Here is a 13,353-nt window from a genome sequence, read left to right as displayed (position 1 = left end):
TGGGTTGTTTCCAGGTTCTGGTTATTATAAATAAGGCTGCTATGAACATGGTGGAGCATGTGTCCTTTGTTTGCTTTTTTGAAGTTCCTATCTTGGATAAATTATTTTATCAGATACATTATAAATATTTTCTCTCAGATTTTGATTTAATATTTCATTATTTTAAAAATGAAAACCTTTCTTGTTGAGGGAAGAAGGGATTTGAGAGGAAGAACTGAGAGGAGAGGAGGGATGGAAAACTGTGGTTGGGATGTAAAATAAATAAAATTAATATTAAAGTGTACAAGTAAAATCCTTTTAAGATAGACACATGAAAAACATGTGCATATAAACAAGATCTCATATAATGTTCAATACATGCACCCATTGAATAACATTTAAACATACTTATCCTCTCAATTATTTATCATTTCTTTGTGGTAAAAATTTCTAAATCTTTTCTTCTAGCTCTTTGAAATACACTAGATATAACTGCTGTCTGTAGTCACTATTCTCTTGACAGTAAAGACTTTTGGGTAGGCAGCATTTAGGAATTTGTCTCTCTTGAACCTTTTCTTAGGAAGCTACTAAAAGATGCTAGTACAGATACAAAAAAAGTGAACATAAAACCTAGGAAATCAGACCCACTGTGAAAAATACACAAGAGAAATTCCAGGGTGGACAGTAAAGGAAAGTTGAGAGACAACCAGTATGAGCTAGCCTGGGAAAACTCCATGCTCTGTGAGTGAAGGGTAAAAGCTAGGGCACAGAAAGAAAAGGATGCTCCTTCTATCATTGTTAGTCTTTTTATATTTTTATGTTTCATAAAGGACATTCTATTTTATTACAGAAGAGAAACATAAATAAATGTTACAAATATTAGAAGTACAATCATTTCTGTGTTTGTAGGAAACTTTTTATGATTCCTTTCCAAAGACATTCAAATCCTTTACATAAAATCCTGCTTACTGCACATATAATCAATACACAAGACCTCCTAGATAATCTTTGGATTATATATTAAACTTGATTTAATATAAACACCAGAAAATGATTGCTATGATAGATGTATTGTCTAGGGAATAATGATAAGAAAGGAATTTGCCTCTATAGATACAATTTTTTTTTAATGTGGTTGTATCTGCAGGTGCAGAGTCAATGGATATTGAAAGCTGGCTGAATTGTAATGTGCCCAAAACAAAACTGACAATAAAAGTCTAGAGATACTTGTTCTAGGAGCATAATGGAAGTTAGAGGGCTCAGAATGAATTTTACAGAATAAAATACAAATGACAAATTATATGACAGGCTTGACCATGTGAAACTTCCATAAAAAGCCATTATAAAAAGCTTTTCAAATGGAGAAGACTTATGATATGTCAAAAAAAAGTGAATCAAGTGAAAATAGCCAACATTAATATCCAAAACCTAAAAAATACCCAGAAGACAGAAAAATGTAGCCATACAGTAATGCTGAGGTCAGAATTAAACAATAATGACAAAGAAACTAATAAACAGGTATCTAACCAAAAAATCAAAATACAATTATGGTACCAGCAAGATGGTTAAACAGGTAAATGGAGAAATAATATCCTGTTAAATCTGGCTCTCACTCTGTTAGCCTATGCTTCCCATTGCACAACACCTACCCACATGATACTTCTGAGCATACCCAAGGTGTAGGGGTTGCATGAAAATGGTCCCCATAAAGCTATAGGGAGTGGCACTATTAGGAGAGGTGGCCGTCTTGGAGTAAATGTGGCTTTGTTGGAGGAAGTGTGTCACTGGGGATGGGCTTTGAGGTCTCAGATGTTCAAGCTAGGCCCACTGTCTCACTTTTCTTCCTCCTGTCTCCTGATTCAGATGTAGAACTCTCAGCTACCTTTCCAGCACCATGTCTGCCTGCCTGCTTCCATGCTTTCTACCATGATGACAACACACTAAACCTCTGAAGTGTTAGCCAGACCAAATTAAATACTTTCCTTTATAAGAGTTGCTGTAGTCACCGTGTATAACCATATGTACTACCTATGCCTGCCCCAGCTCTGGGTAAAGATTTTATTAATAGAGCTTTGGGCCTAGCTTACTCTTGTTCCAGGCTCCCTCTTATAACTTAATTAGCCTGTTTATACTAATCTAAGTTCTACCACGTGGCTTGTCAGTTACCTCTCCTTCAGTCCCAACCTGTTTCTTCCTCCATATCTGGCTGGCTAGCAAATTCTCCCATACCGGATTCTGAGTTCCTATCTCTACTGGAAGTCTCATCTAGCCTCTCCTCCTTTACTATATGCCACCAGATTTTTATTAAACCAATCAGAATGTAAGACAGGGAACGTTTACAAAGTGTGATGAAGCCATATAAATAATAATACCAAAGCCCAGTCAGCATTCAACTATCTGCTGGCAAAGAAATCAGTATTTGAATAATACAGAGACAATCTATACACAATGTCTTAGTTAGGGTTTTCCTGCTGTGAACAGACACTGTGACCAAGGCAACTCTTTTTGTTGTTGTTGTTGTTGTTGTTTGGGGGGGTTGTTATTATTTAGATATTTTCTTTATTTGCATTTCAAATGTTATTCTCTTTCCTCATTTCCTCTCTGAAAACCCCGTATCCTATCCCCACTTCCCCTGCTCACCAACCCATCCACTCCTGCTTCCTTGCCCTGGCATTCTCCTACACTGGGGCATTGAGCCTTCACAGGACCAAGGGCCTCTCCTCCCATTGATATCTGGCAAAACCATCCTCTGCTACATATGGGGCTGGAGCCATGGGTCCCTCTGTGTGTACACTTTGGTTGATGGTTTAGTCCCTGGGAGCATTGGGGATACTGGTTGATTCATATTGTTCCTCCTATGGGGCTACAAACACCTTCAGATCCTTGGGTCTTTTCTCTAGCTCCTCCATTGGGCACCCTGCACTCAGTCCAAAGGTTAGCTGTGAGCCTCAACGTCTGTATTTATCAGGCACTGGCAGAGCCTCTCAGAAGACAGCTATATCAGGCTCCTGTCAGCAAGCACTTGTTGGCATCCACAATCTGGGTTTGGTATGGGTTAGATCTCCAGGTGGGACAGTTGCCGGATGGCCTTTACTTCATTCTCTGCTTCACACTTTGACTCTGTAACTCCTCCCATGGGTATTTTGTTCTCCATTCTAAGAAGGACAGTGGTATCCACACTTTGGTCTTCCTTCTTCTTGAGTTTCATGTGGTCTGAGAATTGTATCTTGGATATTCCGAGCTTCTGGGCTAAACCACTTATCAGTGAGAGCATACCCTGTGTGTTCTTTTGTGATTGTGTTACCTCACTCAGGATGATATTTTCTAGTTCCATTCATTTGCCTAAGAATTTCATCAATTCATTGTTTTTAATAGCTGAGTAGTACCCCATTGTGTAAATGTACCACATTTTCTGTATCAGTTCCTCTGTTGAGGGACATCTGGGTTGTTTCCAGCTTCTGGCTATTATAACTATGGCTGCTATGAACATAGTGGATCATGTGTCCTTATTACATGTTGGCACATCTCATGAGTATATGCCCAGGAGTGGTATAGCTGGGTCCTCTGGTAGTACTATGTCCACTTTTCTCAGGACCGCCAAACTGATTTCCAGAGTGGTTTACCAGCTTGCAATCCCACCAGGAATGGAAGAGTGTTCCTCTTTCATCTGCTGAGTTTTTGATCTTAGCCAATCTGACTGGTGTGAGGTGGAATCTCAGGGTTGTTTTGATTTTCATTTCCCTGATGACTAAGGATGTTGAACACTTCTTTAGGTGCTTCTAAGCCATTCAGTATTCCTCAGTTAAGAATTCTTTGTTTAGCTCTGTACTCCATTTTTAATAGGTTTATTTGGCTCTCTGGAGTCTAACTTCTTGAGTTCTTTGTATACCTTGGATATTAGGCCTCTATCAGATATAGGGCTGGTAAAGATCTTTTCCCAATCTGTTGGTTGCCATTTTGTCCTATTAACAATGTCTTTTGCCTGTCAGAAGCTTTGCAATTTTATGAGGTCCCATTTGTCAATTCTTGATCTTAGAGCATAAGCTATTGGTGTTCTGTTCAGGAAATTTTCTCCTGTGCCCATGGCCTCGAAGCTCTCCCCCATTTTCTTTTCTATTAGTCTCAGTGTTTCTGGTTTTATGTGGAGGTCCTTGATCCACTTGGACTTGAGCTTTGTACAAGGAGATAAGAATGGATCGATTTTCATTCTTCTACATGCTCACTGCCAGTGAGCAGTAAAAATGCTGGTTCAACTGGCAGTGAGCATATAGAAGAATTTGTTGAAAATGCTGTCATTTTTCCAGTGAATGGTTTTAGATCCTTTGTCAAAGGTCAAGTGACCATAAGTATGTGGGTTCATTTCTGGGTCCTCAATTCTATTCCATTGATCTACCTGCCTGTTACTGTACCAACACCATGCAGTTTTTATCACAATGACTCTGTAGTACAGCCTGAGGTCAGGGATGATGATTCCAGCAGTTCTTTTATTGTTGAGAATTTGCTATCCTGGGTTTTTTGTTATTCCAGATGAATTTGCAAATTGCTCTTTCTAACTCTATGAAGAATTGATTTGGAATTTTGACAGGGATTGCATTGAATCTAGATTGCTTTCAGCAAGATGGCCATTTTTACTATATTAACCCTGCCAATCCGTAAGCATGGAAGGTATTTCCATCTTCTGAAATCTTCAATTTCTTTCTTCAGAGACTTGAAGTTCTTGTCATACAGACCTTTCACTTGCTTGGTTAGAGTCACACCAAGGTATTTTATATTATTTGTAACTATTATGAAGGTTTTCATTTCCCTAATTTCTTTCAGATACTTTATAAGGACATTTAGTTGGGGCTAGCTTACAAGTTCAGAGGTTCAGTCCATTATCATCAAGGTAGGAGTATGGCAGTGTCCAGGCAGGCATGGTGCAGGCAGAACTGAGAATTCTACATCTTCATCTGAAGGCTCCTAGAAGACTGGCTTAGAAGTAGCTAGGACAAGGGTCTTTAAGCCCATGCTCACAGTGATATACCTACTTCAACAAGGTCACACTCTGTTGGCCGCCTGTGCCAATGTAAATTAAAGAAAGGTTTCTTCTGGAAATAGGAGTTAGAAAGAAGAGCAGTAGCAAGAGAGAGTTAGGGATAGGATAGAGTGGCCACAGAAATACCTACCCACGTGTGGAAGGGTAAAAATTAGACAGCAGAGTTTACCATTCAGCCATCTTGAATTTAATGAATCTCCTTTGTTCTCTCAACAGGTAAAATACCTGGGGCATAAACCACTTCCCCCACAATATGTCCGTGTGATAGTCCAATCAGCGACTTCCTTGTTACTCTGTGGGGGTGGAGCTTTCAAATGTAACTAGAACCCGGTTGGTTGGAGGCGTGGCGAATAGCAGGAGATGGGCAGAGAGGTGTGGCTATCATAGGCAGGTCTCAAACCAGGAGGGTTACAAAGGCCACACCTCCTAATAGTGTCACTCCCTGGGCCAAGTATATATAAAACATCATACATAGTACTTTAAAAAATCACCTCAACAATGGTGTCTCTTCATAGCAATAGAAACTCTAAGAAAGAAGTTGGCAGCCAGGACTGAAGTATTGCTGTGATAAATAAGCAAGACCATGTGCTTGGTTCAAGGAATGTGGAACATGTTGGGACTTTGGGTTAGAAAAGCAGTTTAAATGGTATTTAATAGGTGGTACTAGTATGAGCATGGAAGACAGAGGTGCTGAGAGTGACTTGAATTGTGGATGCCTAGCTCAAGAGGTTTTAGAAAAGAATATTAATATATAGCCTAGAGATCATTCTTGTGTTATCTTGGTAAAGAATGTAGCTGCTTTCTGTCCTTGTCTAAAAATATCTTCCTGAGGATAAATTGAAGAGTTATGGACTGTGAGCTTTAGCAGAGGACATTTCCAAACAACCTATTATAGACTATGTTTTGTGGCTATTGGTTGCCAATCTTGTGTAGATCCGTAATGAAAAGGAGCAAGCTGAGCAAAGGAAAATACAAAGTGAACTGTTGAAGGAGAAAAATAAAGCACTAGAAGTGTGAGGAGACTAAAGAAAAGCCTGGCGCTAAGTGGAGTAACAGGAGTGGTGACCTCAGAGCAAGACCCTATCCAGCTAGGCTTCCAACTTGTGAAAAGGAATTAAAGGTAAGCTTAGGGCTAGGTGTGGTGCTGGTTCATGCTTTTGATCCCAGCACTCAGGAGTCAGAGGCCAGACTAGTCTACAGACCAAGTCCAAAGACAGCCATGCTTAGGACATAAAGGAAACCATCAAAAACAGAAAGCTAATGGAAATGTATTTGAACAAGGGGGGCATATTCCAGCCTCAGCAAGCAGCAAAACTTGGCAGCTTTGGCCCCATGGCTCTGGCTTTAGAATCAAGGATACAAGAAAGGGGTTGGGGAATCTCACACCATGACTAAGGAAAGCCACTCAAGCCAGTCTTAAGTCAAGGGTGTCCCTGCATGGAGGCCTAGAGAGGCCATAGTGTGAAGCTGTAAAGGTGAAGCCTGGATTGCTTTGGAGACCCTAAAATGTTGGAGATGCCAGAATGGTGAGATATCCCAAGGAAAGCTGCTCTTGGGGAGTAAAAACAGTCCAAGAGAAAGAAGTGAATTACAGTAAACAAAACTGAAAGGAGTATATGAAGAGTGTTTTCACATCAGAAATGAAGATGGGGTTTGGAATTTGGAGTTGATTTTCCGTCTTGCTTTGGTCCAGTATTGCCTCACGATGTCCCCTTTCCATCCATTTGGAACGGGAATGAATATATCCTGGGCCATTATATATTGAAGGCATGTAATCTGCTTTTTCATTTTAATTTCATAGGGAAATACAGTTAAAAGGTTGCATGAGATTCAGAAAAGACTTGGAACTTTGGAGTTTTAAACAATGCTGCTGCTGTGATTGACTATGGGGACTTTTGAACTAAATACAGTTTTCATTACGATATGGCTACAAGCCTATGAGAGCCAGGGAGTGGTGATTTGGATGAAAATGACCCTTTTAAGCCCATAGGGAGTGGCTGCTCTGGAATGTACTGAAGAACTATCATGTCTGACCTAAGTGAAGCTGCTGTTTCTGTTAGGTAGCACTTCCCCTTTGGCCTCTCCCAGACTCCAGCAGAAGCCTTAGAGACATGAGGATGGGAGTGCCGGACTGTAGGTTCTGGAGCTGTCCGTCCTTCAAGTCTCTCTTTGCCCACCCTAATCCCAAGGTACAGAGGTTATGGAAGCAATTCTGCCATGGTTTTAGCATCTTCGTGGTAGAAGGTAAACATAATTCTCTTGAGTCTTCTTTACTAAAATTCTCTCTCCCTTCTCCCTCCTCCTCTGCGGGAAACTGGGTCAAAGAAAAATATGCCATGTAAAAGCTGTTTGCTGTAACTCTCTTATTCCACAGAGGCTTAAGGTTGAGCCAGACTTACCGGCCAGCCTGACTCCCTCAGGTTTAGTTCCAGGTTCTTCCTTGGAAATGCCTTGGTAAAGCAGAAACTTAAGGGTTCTTTGGAAAGTCAGTTGGATGGTGTCTTGCTGGAGCAAACACGCGAAGGAACTTTCAGCTGAAGCAGACAAAGGTTAAAACAAGCACATGAAAGGACACGTGATGAAGGATTGTCTGCTAACAACAAGCATATATTGATCCACCTTATATTGCGTAGTTGAGCGGCATTTGTCAGGGCTCAAAAAAAACTTGTGGTGGTGTGCTGCAGTTTCTTGCCGTTTCCTTGGATTCCAGCTGATGGACAGAGTGATGTCAGCTTAGACAGATGCATGTACTGAGGAGGCAAGACCCGTGGAGGACAGGTGATGTTTGGAGGGTATCAATAGGACTTGAAGGACAGTTGACGGGGCCTGAGCTAGGCTTGCTTATAGAGATAGCTGAACAATGCTTGTGAGTCTCAAGTCTTCACTGATCTTCACTTCTTTGAGAGAGGCACAGCCGCTCCTGGTGTCTCTCCTGATCCCTCCTGCCGACTTGTGTGGAGGCTGAGGCCCGACTGTCTGTGCTAGGTAGAAGCACCTTTGCTGATTCCTGTTTGCTTTCCCGACTCAACTGAACTGGACTGCTGGTGTATCCATGAAATATGTGCAAGTGGATCAACCTGCCACTGCTAACCTGTGAACTGAATTGCCAATTTCCAGACAACACAGATGGAAGTTGCTCCGAGGAACCGTTTCTAACCAGGTCCACTTCGCCCATATCCTTTCTTTTCTACTACCTCTGGTGGCTGATGGGCTAGAAGGGAGGTTAAAGTGTTTAAGAACTATCATTAAAAATAAGGCTTGAAAAAAATTAAAGTTATACCTTGGTGTAGCAGTAAAGAATTTAGCTGACCCCCTACATACCTGAGGAAATGCACAGTCAAATCTACCTTCCTAAAGGGAACATAGAAAGGTGATGTTTACCTGCATCTCATAACTTGGTAGTACTGAGAAGTTGAATAAATTGCTCAAAGTTCCCCATTTAGACATGTGGCAGTTTGGTTCCAGGGTAGGTTTGGCACCTAAGTGTCCATTTCTCAGTGGAAGAATCTACCTCCCACGCAGGTGTCACCCTTGACACAAAAACTCTAAGAATGCCACCAGTCATCCTTTTGCCTGCTCCCAACAGTGCTTTAGAGAAGGTGCACAGCATGCTTCTGTAATGGGTAAGGATTTCAGCTCCTCCCTGTAAATGCAAGACCTCTCCTAGTGAGTGTTGGCTACAGCGTTCATGGATCGACGTGCTTTTGAGAAGGCTTCACAGAATGTCTGTAGTGGGAGGTACTGGTACTAGCATACTGGGGCACGTGGGCATGCATCTATGCTGATGGATGATGATGTAGGAGACAAGGCCCACTTGAGAGCTCTCCACAGAATTCCCTTGAGTATGAAATATTAGACGAAACCTTGTAAACTGGGAGAATTTACTAAGACAAATGTTTTACACATGGACAGGTTTACCCATGTCTCTCAACATACAGAATCAGCCTAATCAGAACAGCCAATAGATTTCAGTGAAGTGTTCCATTGAAGGTTTTGAAATCTGTTATAGATAACTTTTTATAATCTTAAATGTAGGCTTGTAACCCTCCAATGTCCCAAGCCAGGTGATAAAAGAAGATCACAACAGTAATAAGATCTGATTACAATAATTTTGTTCTGCAAAGAATCCCTCCAGCCAACTGCTTAACAGCCTGCAAAGAAGGGAGGGTCTGACTTGTTTGGTCATCTCTCAATTCAGGCAAAAAGCAGGCTGGACAGACTCTGGAGCCTGGGAATGAACACCTCTATGTGCTCTTCTGTTCCCGGGTATCTTTAGCAGGTTGCACGGTAATGTTATGGATACCATACTCACCTGTGGAAGAAGCACCCACAATGAAGGGCTAGTCCAATGATGCAAATGTTCTTAAAGTAGCAGCTTTCTCTCTCCTAGCCAGAGCCTCTGGAACTGAAAGCCGCAGAGGTTGCACAGTATAATCAATCTGGAAACAGCATCATTTCTTTGAGCTCTCTGGAGACTTAGACTAGAAAAAAAGGCCCAAGATGCCTGTCAGAGCCAACAGTGCCTGTCATATTTTATACATGGGATGAAATATAAGACTTTGAGCTCCATTAGCAGCAGGCTTCATTTTCACCCCAGGAAGGTGGCTCCACATAACCACATCTCCCTTGTTCTTTCTTACATTTTTTTTAATACAAATGACCTTAAAAACCTCCCTTCCATTCCCCACACCACAGCCCCAGGCACCTAGAAGCCATATCATCAGATTTTATAGCCAGATAATGCGGTACTGAGAAGGCTGTCTGTGTATATGGTTGAGATTTTTTAAAGAAAAAAATAATAATAGTAGAGCTGCAGCCTGATAAAAAGAAGAAGTTTGCTCTCTAGTGGCTGACTTACAAAAGACTCTGGAATCCACACACAAGGAGCTATGTGAGAAATAAGGGGGGGTTAACAGTGTTATCTGGGTTAAAAGGTCTAAATAATCCTTTCAGTTTTGTTGACTTTTAGATTTTTTTTTCCTACACTGAAACATTATGTCATACAAAGTGTTTTGTGAATGTTTTCCCTTACTAAAATACTTCTTATCATTAAGTTATTCCAGTTCTAAAGTTTAAGGGTAGCAATTAGGTTTCTGCTGTTTTATTAGCGTGTTGTACTTTTCAAAAGCTCTATGGACTGGTTTAATACCATATAATTAATGTTTATTATAGACACATTGCCCAATAATATAACATCATTAGCTCCTTTTAAACCATTTTTAGATCTTTTCAGAAAGATTATTTAGCATAATTAATATGATGCTAATTAATATCATTTCATTACTCCTCTTTCTATAACAGCTCAGTTTATAATATTTTACAATATGAATTACAAAATGAGAAGACTGTTCTTTACGCCTCGCTGTGAAACCACCCACCTCCCTTTGTGTTTTGCTTTTCTATTTATTCTCCCATGGTTGTGCCTCTTCCCATCCAAATCCACACTCTTCCCACAGCTTTCTCCTGTGGTGCCTATCAGACCATGGGCAACTGAGCACCAACCCCGAGGTTCTAATCTTCGAGACCTTTTAAAAGTAAGGGGGTGCACAGGAAGATTTCACCTAAACAGTAATAAATTCCTTAAAGAATTATTAGATCCATAATTTTTTTTTTTTTGAGACAGGGTCTCTCTACATAGCCCTGGCTGTTCTGAAACTCCATGTAGACCAGGCTGGCCTTAAACTCTCAGAGATCCATCACAAGTGCTAGGATTAAAGTTGTGTTGCCAACACACCTGGCTTAATTATTTGCTCTTATTTTACCTAAGCTAGGAGGACCAGGAAACATAAGTGTCTAAGCTCTTCAAGAGGTCCAACCACAGAGAAAGAAAAGTACTAGAAAATGTAAGGACTGGGCATGGGGTTATCCCTGGGGTAAGGGCATTGTAAGCTGTTAGCAAAGAGAATGACTTACATTTATGAAAATTATCCTAGTTACTATGTATAGAGAAAGTGCCACTATAAGGACAAAAAGCTGACAGAAAACACCTTTGGAAATGGTTGCAGACCTGCAGTCTCGAAAAGTTAGGGGGTTAGACGAGAGCAAGGCAGCTGAGTTGCAGAAAGTAGACAGACATAAGTAGCCTTATGTGAAATGGAGCTAAATGGTGCTGCAGCCAAGCTGGGGGTGGGCTTTAGCTGAGCAGCAGGGTAGATGGCCACTGATGACCACTTAGTAGAATTAGATGCTGGGAGAAAGGCCTGTTGGGAGGATGAGAGCTGAGAAGAGAAGAGCTCTGATCCAATTGGTCGTGGTTCAATTTAGGAGCCCATTCCAAATGAAATGCCAAGTAATCTCTCAAGTGGGGATTTCTGCATGACTAGGCCTCTTTCTGTCAGAAATTTGGAATTTAGAGGCAAGTCCACATGTGTGATTCATGTTTAGAAGAGCTCAGGGTAAGAATGGTCAACCCAAGCAGAGAATTTGGGTGGAGAAATGAATAAGCCAGGAGCTGACATTGGGCGCATGCACATTAAATAAAGAAGGTATAGGTACCAAGCAGGGAGACTGAGCAGACTCGATCAGGAGCAAAAAGAAAAGTAGAAGGCCACCAGGAAACAGCAAAGAACATCAAGTGAGAGGCCATCAAATGTAACCGTGACCATCAAATCTGGCAAAACCCAGGTTACAGGTGACCTTGAAGAGCCCATTCGGTGCAGTGATAGGGACAGAAGCCCCCCATGTGTTTGCATTAGTTTAGAACAGGCCTTTAAAAATTCCTTCTCAGAGCAACCTTGAAAAAGACATGAAAGAATAAGTAACTGAGAAACAGGGCTTTATTGATCTTGCCGATCGTTCTAAGAGACTTTGATCTAGAATCATCTTCGTTGAATATTTATGTAGTCAGGATGTCCAGCAAAAGGGATTCTTGTATGTAATAGACTGAGCTATACTCAGGTTCACAAGCAACTCATCTTCACCATAGATTAGATGGTAAAGTAACAGGAAGTTGAGGTGGAGGAAAAAAATAACAAGAAAGGGAAAGATTTGAGTGAAGGAATTTAGGAAGACATAGGGAAAGATGAAGGGAAACAGGGAGAATGGTGAAAGAAGGGGGATTTTTTAAGAATCAATGAGAAAAGGATTCAAAACTAAGAAAAGAAAATATTTAAAACTAGGAAAGAAGGGCTAGAGAGACAGATCCGTGTTTAAGAGCACTGGCTGCTCTTCCTGAAGATCCAGGTTCAATCCCTAGGACCCACAAGGCGGCTCACAACTGTCTGTTATGGCAGATCCGGGGGATCTGACACCTTTACACCAAAGCATATAAAACAAAATTATTTTAAAATAAGTTATTTTAAAATCTTAGGAAAGAAAAGTATTTAAAAATTAAAAATATTAAAATAAGAAAGGTAACTATTAAGAATCTTTTTCTTCCTAGATGGGGTGGTTTCTTTCAGGGTTCTTTGACTCTTAGAGAGAGAATTTGCCAGTGTAGGTAAAAATAAAATAAAAAGCCCATTATACATGGAATTTAGCATTATAGTTTTAGGGTTTTTTTTTTTTTAGGTAAATATCTTAAGGTAAGTAAATATAAATATTTACTTTTTTAAAACAAATGTAGGTAAATAGTATCATTTCTTATGGCCTTTTCAAACATCCTTGCTGTTATTTTACTCACTTCCTTTCTTCTTCTGTGTTTATGTCCCTCTGCCCTCCCTAAAGAGGGACATACTATCTTTCCCATTTCCCTTATTCCCTTGTATCGTGCCATTCTTCGTTCCTATCTACTTGTGTATCTCTCTCTCCCTCCTTGAGGAGAACTGCTTTATCCCAGCTTTCTGATCAGATTGCTTCTGCGCTGCTATTCCCCCTATCTGTCTCTCCGCTCTCCCCCCACCCCTGCCTCCACCCCTGCAACCCCCATCCAGGCGGTAGAACTGTTTTACTTTCCCGGTTTCTGTAGTTACTATGAGCTGTGTGTTCACATTTGAAGAATAAGAGCTAAGAGACTCCAATAAGAGAGAACACGTGGGTTACCTCAATCAATACAATCTTTTCTACTTTCATCCACTTACCTGCAAAGTTCACAATTTCACTTTCTTTCTCTTTACCTCTGGATAGCACCCCATACTGTATATACGCCACGTTTTCATAATCCATTTGCTTGTTGAAGGATGTTTAGATTGCTTCCATTTCCTACTGGGAATAGTGAGCACCATGAACATAACTTAGTAAGAAGAATGTCAAGTCCTTTGGGCATATGCCAAGATGTGGTATAGCTGGATCGTGTGGTAGATTCATTTTTACTTTTTTGAGAATTCTTCACACTAAAGAATGAAAAAAACATTCATTCTTCCATAATGGTTACACCAGTTTACAAGCCCACCAGCGATGAA

General features: G+C 40.7%; 1 pseudogene; it reads right to left on the bottom strand.

Moving 5' to 3' along the window:
- LOC116088934 overlaps positions 1–13,117 on the bottom strand; it is a 92,129-nt pseudogene extending 79,012 nt beyond the window's left edge.
- Between the last annotated feature and the right edge of the window lie 236 nt (positions 13,118–13,353).

Source organism: Mastomys coucha, unplaced genomic scaffold (genome assembly GCF_008632895.1).
Source record: "Mastomys coucha isolate ucsf_1 unplaced genomic scaffold, UCSF_Mcou_1 pScaffold14, whole genome shotgun sequence".
Taxonomy (NCBI): Eukaryota; Metazoa; Chordata; class Mammalia; order Rodentia; family Muridae; genus Mastomys; species Mastomys coucha.
The sequence above is the reverse complement of the archived record's forward strand: the minus strand, read 5'-3'. Positions and strand labels throughout refer to the sequence as shown.